The sequence below is a fragment of the Trachemys scripta genome, chromosome 11, assembly GCF_013100865.1.
Source record: "Trachemys scripta elegans isolate TJP31775 chromosome 11, CAS_Tse_1.0, whole genome shotgun sequence".
Taxonomy (NCBI): domain Eukaryota; kingdom Metazoa; phylum Chordata; order Testudines; family Emydidae; genus Trachemys; species Trachemys scripta.
This window is the reverse complement of record NC_048308.1, coordinates 26598803-26611011: the sequence shown is the minus strand read 5'-3', so window position 1 is coordinate 26611011 and position 12209 is coordinate 26598803.

Genomic DNA, 12209 nt, shown 5'->3' with positions numbered 1-12209 from the left:
ATATCCACATATACACACTCCCTTTATATAAAAATATGTCAACATTTAAATGAACAAGTATTCAGACATATTATTATGAACTGACAAAGCTAACCAAAACGTCCTCCAAAATAATCAGTGAAATTGAAAAAGCAAATACTACAAAATAGTAGATATTTTACTTAATAGAAAAGAGAGTTACTAATGGAAACTTACTAGTGACTTAGAGACAGGGCCGGCTCCAGGCACCAGCCCACCAAGCATGTGCTTGAGGCGGCGCTTGGAGGGGGGCGGCGCGGCGAGGCCCCGGCCGGGCTTGCTGCCCTCCCCCCGGCACTCTGGCCGCCGGGGAGAGTGGAGAGCCCCGGCCGGGCTCTCCGCCCTCCTCCCGGTGCTCTGGCCGCCGGGGGCTCTCCGCCCTCCCCCCGGCGCTCTGGCCACTGGGGAGAGCGGAGAGCCCCGGCCAGGCTCTCCGCCCTGCTCCCGGCGCGCTGGCAGAGGGGGAGGGGTGCTGGAGGGAGGGAGAAGGCCTGGAGGGGAGGCGCTCTGGCCGCCGGGGAGAGAGGAGAGCCCCGGCCAGGCTCTCTGCCCTGCTCCCGGCGCTCCGGCCTGTCGGGGATTGCGGGCCCGCGGCCGGGGCTTGGCGCACTCCCCTGCCGCGCTGGGGGGGGGCGGCGGGGGGCTTTTTTGCCTACGGCGGCAAAAAAGCCAGAGCCAGCCCTGCTTAGAGACTAACAAATTTATTTGGGCATAAGCTTTTGTGGGCTACAACTCACTTCATCAGATGCATGGAGTTGAAAATACAGTAGCAGGTATAAATACACAGCACGTGAAAAGATGGGAGTTACCTTTCCAAGTGGGAGGTCAGTCTAACGAGACAATTCAATTAACAGTAGGATACCAAGGGAGGAAAAATCACTTTTGTAGTGGTCACGAGAGTGGCCCATTTCAAACAGTTGACAAGAAGGTGTGAGTAGCAGTAGGGGAAAATTAGGTTTAGGTTTTGTAAGAATCCCAGTCTTATTCAGGCCTAATCTGATGGTGTCCAGTTTGCAAATTAATTCCAGTTCTGCAGTTTCATGTTGGAGTCTGTTTTTGAATTTTTTTTGTTGAAGAATTGCCACTTTTAGGTCTGTTATTGAGTGAGCAGGGAGATTGAAGTGATCTCCTACTGGTTTTTTAATGTTATAATTCCTGATGTCAGATTTGTGTCCATTTATTCTTTTGCGTAGAGACTGTCCGGTTTGGCCAATGTACATGGCAGAGGGGCATTGCTGGCACATGATGGCGTATATCACATTGGTAGATGTGCAGGTGAACGAGCCTCTGATGGTGTGGCTGATGTGCTTAGGACCTACAATGGTGTCCCTTAAATAGATATGTGGACAGAGTTGGCACCAGGGTTTGTTGCAGGGTTTGGTTCCTGGCTTGGTGTTTTTGTTGTGTGGTGTGTAGTTGCTGGTGAGTATTTGCTTCAGGTTGGGGGGCTGTCTGTAAGCAAGGACTGGCCTGTCTCCCAAGGACTGTGAGAGTGAGGGATCGTCCTTCAGGATAGGTTGTAGATCCTTGATGATGTGCTGGAGAGCTTTTAGTTGGGGGTTGTATGTGATGGCTAGTGGCGTTCTGTTACTTTCTTTGTTGGGCCTGTCTTTCAGTAGGAAACTTCTGGGTACCCTTCTGGCTCTGTTTCTTCACTTCACCAGGTGGGTATTGTAGTTTTAAGAACGCTTGATAGAGATCCTGTAGGTATTTGTCTCTGTCTGAGGGATTGGAGCAAATGCGACTGTATCTTAGAGCATGGCTGTAGACAATGGATCATGTGATCTGATCTGGATGAAAGCTGGAGTAATGTAGGTATCTATTCAAGGGACACCATCATAGGACCTAATCACATCAGCCACACCATCAGGGGTTCGTTCAACTGCAAACTGGAATTCATTTGCAAGCTGGACATCATCAAATTAGGCCTGAATAAAGACTGGGAATGGTTGGGTCATTACAAAACCTAATTTCCCCCATACTAATTTCCCCCTACTGCTACTCACACCTTCTTGTCACTCTCGTGACCACTACAAAAGTGATTTTTCCTCCCTTGGTATCCTACTGTTAATTGAATTGTCTCGTTAGACTGGCCTCCCTCTTGGTAAGGCAACTCCCATCTTTTCATATGCTGTGTATTTATACCTGCTACTGTATTTTCAACTCCATGCATCTGGTGAAGTGGGTTGTAGCCCACAAAAGCTTATGCCCAAATAAATTTGTTAGTCTCTAAGGTGCCACAAGGACTCCTCGTTGTTTTTGCTGATACAGACTAACACGGCTACCACTCTGAAACCTGTTACCAGTGACTGCACACTTTGTAGCTCATGTAAGTCAAGCTCATGGCATTCCATACCACAAGCTCCCTGTGTGCCACCCTCCCATCTCCTTCTATTTCAGGGACTCCCTGCAACTCCCCCATCCCTTCTATCATGCCCAGGGCTCTGTGTGTCCCCCTTTCGTTCCTCTGCCTGATGGCAGAGTCCCCCAATCTCCTCCCACCGGGTTTCTGTGTGCCCCTCATTCCCTCCTCTTGCCAGACTAGGGTTCCACATTCTTCCCCCCCACACCATTCCAGCAGTTCTGTGTCCCCCGCCCCCCATACCAGGGTCCCCCATCCTCTCACCGATGGAAGGGGCTTTGTATGTGCCCATACCATACCACAGTGCCCCCTCCAAAGGCTCTGCCCTCCACTCCAGGGTCCCCTATTCGCCCCCCCCCCCCATGGCAGGGGTTCTGTATGGCCTTCTTTTCCTGGGGGAAAGCCAACAGGTGCTGAGAAGCACACTGTTCAGACAAACACATCCTTTAGAGGAGGATTTATTAAAGGAAATACTCTGTATCCTAAAAAAGAGGAGAGGATAGAAGTTGATAAAGTACAGATAGGAACTGAAGAGAAACAGTCAAATGAAAAAGAGTTCCATTCAGTTACATCACATGAAGGCAGACCACAAATATTGACAAATGTTGAAAGTGCTTGTATAGAAATGCTAAAGTAAATACTAAGATGGGTGAACTTGAGTGCCTGGTACTAAATGAGGATATTGATATAAGCTTGGTGGAATGATGATAATCAATGGGAAATGATAATATCAGGGCACAAAATATATAAGAATGACAGAGTAGGTCCTGCTGGTGGCAGAGTGGCACTATATGTGAAAGAAAGCATACAGTCAAATATAGTAAAAATCTTTAAAATTCCATGCTTGAATAATAAGAGTATAGCAGTAGGAATATACTACTGACCAGGATGGTGACGGTGATGGTGATTGTGAAATGTTCGGGGAGATTAGACAAAAAACTCGATAATAATGTGGGATTTCCACTATCCCCATATTGACTGGATACATGTCACCTCAGAACAGGATGCAGAGAGAAAATTTCTAGAAATAATTAATGACTCCTTCTTGGAACAACTAGTCCTGGAACCCACAAGGGGAGAGGCTATTATTGATTTAGTCCTAGGTGGCACACAGGATCTTATTCAAGAGGTTAAAAATAGCTGAACCCCTCAGTAATAGCAACCATAATGTAATTATGAAATTAAATTTAACATATTTGCAGGGGGGGAATACCAAAGAAACCCACCACACTAGCATTTAACTTCAAAAAGAGAAGCTAGACAAAAATGAGGAAGGTTACTTAAATGGAAATTAAAAGGAACAGTCACAAGAGTGGAATGCCTACAAGCTGCAAGAATTTTTTTTTTTAAATACCATAATAGAGGCTCAAACAAAATGTATACCCCAAATAAAAAAACAGTAAGACACTCCCCCACCCCCCAAAAAAATGTTACTATGGCTAAACAACAGCGTAAAAGAGGCAGTTAGATAAAAGACATCCTTTAAAAATTGGAAGTCAAATCCTAGAGAGGAAAATAGAAAGGAGAATAAACTCTGGCAAGTCAAGAGTAAAAAGTATTAGGCAGGCCAAAAAAGAATTTGAAGAGCAACTAGCAAAAGACAAAAACAAACAGCAAAAAATTTTTAAGTACATCAGAAGCAAAAAGCCTTCCAAAAAATCAGTGAGGCCACTGGACGGCTGAGGTGTTAAAGAAGCATTCAAGGAATACAAGGCTGTTGCGGGAAAGCTAAATTAATTCTTTGCATCCATCTTCACTGCAGCAGCTCTGAGGGGGATTCCCACATCTGAGCCATTCTTTTTAATTAACAAATTTTTAGGTGAGAAATCTGAGGAACTGTCTCAGATTGAGGTGTCAGTAGGGGAGATTTTGGAACAAATTGATTAATTAAATAGAAATAAATAATCAGGACCAGATGAGTTCTTAAGGAACTCAAACGTGAAATTGCAGAACTACTAACTGATATGTAACCTATTGCTTAAATCAGTCTCTCTCAACCAGATGACTGAAGGATAACTAATGTGATGCCAATTTTTTAAAAAGGCTCCAGAAGCAATCCTGGTAATTAGAGGCCAGTAAACCTAACTTCAGTACCAGGCAAACTGGTTGAAACTATAGTAAAGAACAGAATGATCAGACACATAGATGAACACAACACGTTGTGGGAAGCATAGACAACTGGTGCCTCCAGGGGAGGCACAAGGTAAAGGCACACATGATCCTGCCCCACCCCCAGCCTGGGGACCCCATGTTCTCCCCACCCTCTCCCCACTCCATTACCTGGGCAGGGGGAAATGGCTGTCCTCTGAGAAAAGAAATTGGGCTTGGTGCCGTCAGGGTGAGGGCTTTGACTGGGGGCGTGGAGATGGGGGCGTTTGGGGATGGGGGTGGAGTTGAGGGGTTTGGAGTATGGAAGGGGGCTGGGGCAGGGGGTTAGGGTGTGGGTGAGAGCTCCGGCTGGGGGTGCAGACTCTGGGGTGGGGCTGGGGGATGAGGCTTTGGGGTGTAGGAGGGTGCTCTGGGCTGAGACCAAGGGGTTTGGAGGGCGGGAGGGGGATCAGGGCTGGGGCAGGGGTTGGGACACAGGAGGGGACCGGGGTGCAGGTCCCATCCACAGGTACCACCCCCGCAGCTCCCATTGGCCACAGTTCCTGACCAATGGAAGCTGCGGAACTGGCGCTTAGGGCGGGGGCAGCGCGCGGAGCCCCCTGGCTGCCCCTATGCCTAGGAGCTGGAGAGGAGATATGCTGCTGCTTCTGGGAGCTGTGCAGAACCGCGGCAGGCAGGGAGCCTGCCTTAGCCCTGCTGCGCTGCCGACCGGACTCTTAACAGCCTGGTCAGCGGTGCTGACCAGAGCCACCAAGCTCCCTTTTCGACCAGGTGTTCCAGTTGAAAACTGGATACCTGGCAACCCTAGCTTCAGCACTCATCTTTAACTTCAGCAATTTCCTGGTTCTGAGTACTTGATTTCTCATCATTCATATTGCATTAGTGCTAGATATCTATATGTATGAAGATGGACACATATGTAAATGAGAACTGTAGTAGATAACTATTACATCACAGACTGAAAGACTAGACTAGATTAAAATACCAGAGATTACATTCTGAAAGACATTACTGCCCACTATATATCATCTTTTAAACACACAAGGACAATAGCTTTTATTATAAATAGTTTTATATTTTTATTAAACCTATTAAAAATGAACAATAATCTTCTCTTCATCCCTTCCTTTCTACTAGCCTCCATTGTTGCCTGCCTGCCTGTTCACTTAAACGGTGGTCCACTAAGCACTTGCTGATGGCCTGCAGAGAGTTGACTGGTCAGCTGGTGCTTTTCCTCTGTTTGCAGTTGCTAAATCACATTCAAAGACAGCTGAACGTACTCTGAGGTTTTTCTACTTTTGATCTCCCATGTAACAATCACTGTAGTTGTTAGAGGGATCTTACTGGAGCAGCAGTGGGAGGGAAGATGGTCTGTATGATCAGAAATAGGAGGGGATGTATCCATAAGACAATTGCTCTAAGATGTGATCCATGTTATGAAAAAAGATTAGGGGCCTTGCCTTCCTTCTATTTAATCTTGTGATTTGATGTTTTATTAATACCAGTCATAGTGACCAATGGCAGAGTTTACTACACATGTTAAAAGCTTTTTTCCATATTTTAATGTTCCCAAATTATTCACAGTTAGGCTGTCTCTATTTGTGATACTGCTTTCCATTTCTTCTTGCCTTGGGCATATTCCTTCTGTCAGACTCACATGGATATATAACTCTAGCACATTAAGCACCAGAAGAGGTAAATGCCACAGCACAAAGGCATTCAACATAGGGTAAGCCTACTGTTCCCATTGTAATTAGTAATTAACGTAAGTACAAAGACAAGGTGTAAATATGATCTTCAGAAATAGATACATCAAAAGCAAAGCCAGAGTGCTATATTGGTTTTATTACCCACTGAAGAAATCAGACATTAAGGTTAAAGAAACTAGAATATTGCTCAAGATGTCAAGACCCTGGTGGGCCTTCAGATAATATCATATATCAGAGTTACCATAAGACCAGTTCTACAGCCAGTGAATAGTGATGGCAGGATTTAGACACTGATAATTTTGCCAGATACAAGAAGGCTAGGTGCTGTCCTAGCACAAAGTGCTGCAAGCCAGGATTCAAATGAATGGACAGAAGCTTTTGTAGCATCTGCTCACACTATGCATGGCTATAGCCAGCAATATCAGTATATGCTTTGATAAGCACTAATATTTAGTAGAAAGGTTTTGAAGATAGAGCACCCACAGTCACATCAGGCTCCTTCTTAGCTCTGTATTTACCAAGTAAAATTTGTTTCTTCCCATCAACCATAAAAGAATTGCATCCATTAAAAACTGAAGGAGTGCATTTTACTTTAATACTTTCAAATACTATGGAAGAATTATTAATTGTAGCTGCTTTACTATTTTCAGCCATTGTGTATAAACAAAGGACCAAATTTATCCATTTATTATGTAAGCTGGCATGATTACTCAAGTGGAATTACACCTGCTTATACCAGGACTGAATTTGGATAAAAAAATAGAGCAAATATGCAAATATACTTGATTTCTGTAAATATTTGCTTTCAAGTGTTATCCTTAGACAGTAGAGAGACTGGGTCAGAGTTTTCTCTTCATTTAGGGTTAAATCACGGAAGTAAGCACACAATTGTTCAAGGGAATAGTCACGTTCACTTCAATTAGACTTCTCATTTGAGTAACGTTATTAATGTGTGTAAGCATTCACACTATTAGACTGACAACAACAGCTGAGATTAGGGATGTCTTGTTTGTAGTGACATATATATTGTAAAGTGACATATTTATTAAATGATGCACAGAAGTCCTATACAGTGCTCTGTGCATCATTTTAATCATAAAACAATATCTGATTTTTTATTCATATAATCTCCTTATTTCTTTTACCCTGATGTTAGATCAGTAAGTATTTTTTTTAATGTCTTAAAGACGAAACAATTAATTCAGTGGCCGCTTCTATTTCAGTTTCATAATCACAGAAGAGAACTGATAATGCAAGGAGATGACTGTCTGTCACAGTGTCTGGAAATCTTTTTTTTCTATTTTCTCTGAGCTGTCAGTTACTAATAATGACACTGACACTGCTGTTGAGCAGGGGCACAATTTGAGATATAGGGTGAAATTGCCTTCTTTGTGATTTATAAATTCATAGCAACCATAGGTACGACAAATTCCATCAAGCACAGAGCAGTGAAATTCCTCCTCCATCCCTCAAGTGTTATGTGAAATGGTCTCCAGTCTCTGAGGGATTAAATCTCTAAATGATCACCAAGTTCATGTGTCTCAATAAGGGGAAGTGGCACATGAAAGTATGAGTTATGAGAAAAAAAGCAATATGGCAGAGGATATTGTAAGGATACTATATTGCATCAATATACATATACCAATATGGTATCCCCCCCCAATCCCAGATACAATATGGTATCCTCCAACAGAGACTGGCTGTAGGATATTGCTGTTAGGCACACAATTAAAAAAATATTGATAGTGTCTGCAAATAAAGCAAATCCTTGCAATAGCAAACCTGTCAGGAAAAGCAACTGTTTCCCCCATTGGCAAGAAAAGTAGAAGGATGTAAAAACCATTGTGACAACCTGGTTCATGGGAAATGCCATGTACCACTTCTCATTCCAAGGAATCCTTATGCACTTCACAAACTCTATACATAAATTCCCCTGATAGAGTGCACTCACCACTAAGGTAGAAGTTAGCAGCTAACGTAACTTTATCATGCAGGATAACAATAAGGGAGAGGGAAAATTTTGGCCAAGAACATGAGACAAAAATCCATACTTGAAGTGCCATGGGATTTTTGAAGTGTCCTTCAAAGCTAAGAGAAAGATTGTTGTAGTTGGTAGAAGAGAAAGTTATAAACAGGTGAAGAGTTCAAAAATTATTTCTAAATATCTAAGAAATAGCAGTTGAATAGGGAAATTGTCACATTTCCCCCCCCCCCCCCCCACTGTTTAGATTATAGCACTGTAAGATTTTTACTTTAGGTCGGGGTTGAACTAGATGAAATTTACAGTTAATCATTTCACTCTTTTTTGGGTCATGTATTCATGTGTCACCACAAATCTTGTTTGAAGACTAATGGAGGGGGGGGAGGGAAAGATAGCTCAGTGGTTTGAGCATTGGTCTGCTAAACCCAGGGTTGTGAGTTCAATCCTTGAGGGGGCCATTTGGGGATTTAGTTGGGGATTGTTCCTGCTTTGAGCAGGGGGTTGAACTAGATGATCTCCTGAGGTCCCTTCCAACCCAAATATTCTATGACTCCCAATAAGGAACTTCCTAAGGAATGAATAGGTCACTCATTCCTGGTGTAATTCCACTGAAGCCATTTCAGGTTTGAATCTGAGATCACAGCTCAAAATTATCTTGAATGATTTAGAATCAAACACTAAATGTAAACAGCCCAAAATTTGAGTTCAGATTCAAATGCAGATTTCAAAAGTTCAACTTCAGGATAGTTCAAATCCAGAGTTTTGTGTCCTACCATCATAGGGGCTGAAGGTAAGGGCAAACCTTTTCACTCAGTTTTGGTTTATATTACTTTGCCAGTACTCATGAACCAAAGCCAGGAGATTCTGTTGTGATAATTGGACCTACAAAGTGCCCTAATTGTGAACTCAGCTGTAAGAAGTGAGTATAAGTTTATAAGATGTCAAAATAATGTATTGATTTGGATGGCACTATTACAATTTCCACCAGATGTGAATCTGTCCTGCAAAGTTCAGAGCCAGATATATAGTTAAGATCCAGGGCTTTTGTTCCACCACATTTTATGTCCAAAGTCACTTACTTTGTTTGTTCTTATATAATATAAATAAACCTATGTGTGAAAACATTTATAGTGGTATATGTGATTAAAATGTTATCTGTAATAGCAGACTATCACCAAGAGATTGTAAAGTCACAAGTCAGAAGTACAGGTCTGAAGACAAATGAATATTAACACACAGCTGACATGTAATATAGGAAAATAGATGGGGAAATAGAGCAACGATGACTTCTGCATGAGTGTAAAATATAAACTCTAAAATGAAGCTTTGTTACTAACACAGGTCTTGAAGAATCAGGTCTTAACTTTTTACAAGTGCACAGAACGCTCTTGGCTTAGTTTTACATGCAACATGGCAGCAAGATCAGGCTCTCTAACTGCTTTGTAGTGTGAAAAGCAATTCTCCCCAAATCATCTAAAGGGCAAAGTAATAACCAAAAATGCTGGGACACTCTCTTCATAAAAGAATTCAGTCCTTAGAAAATAGTCTGCCATAGAATTTTTTAAAACCAATAGCTCCATGTCTTGAAAGGTTAATAGTGATACTTAGTAGCTAGACAGCACACTTTCATTGGTAGGTCTCAAACTGTTTTATAAAGATAAGTGGCATTATTTCCTTGTTTTATAGATGGCAAAACCAAAGACAGGTCACAGTGACTTAATGACAGTCAGCAAGAACTCCTGACTTAGTCACAATAGAGAGAGAATAGTTATTGAGCCCTGCAATATTATGCTACTAGTAATATAATAAAGAGTTCCAAAACAACTGGAGAATAAGAAATTTGCTATTAATGGCAGCATAACCATTCCTCAGGCAGTTTCTTGAACTTGTCGCACTCTGCCAGACAATAAGGCATACATCCCGATTTTACTTTTTCAACTCCAAGAAAAAACAGGAATTCAAAAAATACTGCCACCTTAGTGCCCATCCCTGCTCTCCTGGGGCCTGCTAGAAACCAAGACAGTCCCCAGTATGAGCCTCAGGACTTGGCAGCCTCAGGACTGCTCTAAATGATGGTTGGCTACCCAGAGCACTAAAGAGCTATTTTGGCAGCTGGGAGATCACAGAGGAATTGATACACCCTGGTCATACCCCCGTTCACCCAGATATGACCTCTATGCTGGGGACCAAGATGGGAGTGGCATAGGAGCTACTATGGGGGCTATATACTACTCAGGGAATCTTTGCCTCTGAGTTAATCTTCCACTAGCTAGTGCAGCTGGCATTATGGCTACCTTGCACAGTCTAAATGGCACACAAGTGTAGGAGAGCCAAACATCTGACCCAAGGCATAAAAGAGATGTATGTGTGAATTGGATCCCTGGAGACACAGAGAATAGTCTGTTTACTGCCCCCGATTCTTTTGAGTGCAAGTATCTCCAAGCAAGAAGAGAGCAGATATTTTGAAATCCAAGCTCCCCTCTGGATGGAATATTAAGTTATTCTACTGAATTGAACAGTCAGTGGATTTTGATAACTTGAGCTCTAAATCTCTCTACTTCTAAAATACATAACACTGATAAATATCCCTGCCAAAATACCATTCATGAACCAGTTCACACCTTTTTAAGTTTTGTCTAAGTTTTCCCTTTTTAATCTTTATATGGCCTTTATATGGCCATTACATGAAGTTTGGACGATTGTGTAATTCACTCTTTTTGTGGCTACCTACATACTCCTCCACTTCAGTGGGGACTGTTTTCATATTTATTAAGTTCAAGTACAGTTTAGCATAGCTCTATAAACCATGTAGATATTTCAAAAAGGAATGTGAAATTCAGCAAGGTTTGAGGTTGAATACAAAGATAAAACCTGCTGAGTTTCATGTGAAGCTTTCTAGGGCCTGTGAACCTGCCACTGAAACTCAAAACTAAGCTTTTTGCTGGCACAAATATTTTTAGGTTAATTTTCAGAGTTTAGTTTTTGTTTCATAGTGAAATTTGTGCCAGCTGGCAGATTTTCATGTCAAACAAACCTTGTACAGTCCTCAAGGACCTATCTAAGATGCATGTTACTCAAACTCTTCCAACTTCTCATTTTAAACCAAAATCCAAAGATGACAAACCTTTTCACTCAGTTTTGGTTTGTTGCTTTGCCAATACTCATTTGAACCAAAGCCAAGGGATTCTATTGTGATAATTGGACCTACAAATATACTATAATTGTTTATTCAGCTGTAAGAAGTGATTGTATGTTTATAAGATGTCACAATAACCTATAACAACAAGGAATGGGAAAAGTTATGAAAGAAAGACAAAGTCTGAACTAGTCCAAACAAGAAGGCCTACTGATATAATTCAAAGACTGTGTTAAAATCATGCCTGGTAAACAAAAATAGCATGAGACTTTAAATCCAAGAACCAAAATTGGTATGCCAGATATTAGGCCTAATTGCCGGCTGAAATTATGAGACGACAGGTTATACCATCCATTACTTCCTTTTGGGGGTTTAAAGAGAAACTTCGGGAGGAAAAATGGGCTACTGCAGCAAATTTTATCATCATGGCTCCCACCCTGACATCTCCTGGGCCCCAAATGTCTTCATCCCCATCATGAATGATGTTCTGACCAGACAAGGCCAGAGAGATGGACCCAGATGACATTGCCACCTCCACAAGCTCCAGCTGAATCCCAAATGCTATCTAGAATGTGAAACTTTGTCTCTCTCTTCCCCATGCCATGTGTACTTTTCCTTCCTTACCTTTCTTTTCTTTCCTATCCCTTTCCTTTTTCCTTCTGTCTAATAAGAATCGGGCTTAGCTGGTCAAGACTGCATATTTTGCAACACTGCTGTAAGCCTGTGACCAGAGAGGCAGCTAAATGCAATGCCCTAAACGGCCATTGATAAATACAAGTTTGCCAGGGCTTGGGGTGGCTGATAAGACTATTTTTCCAGCAGCAAGGTTGCAAGTGAAAGTCAACACCAGAGACTGATGCTGCATTTTCTATCTTAGTTATTCTTTTCTCTCTC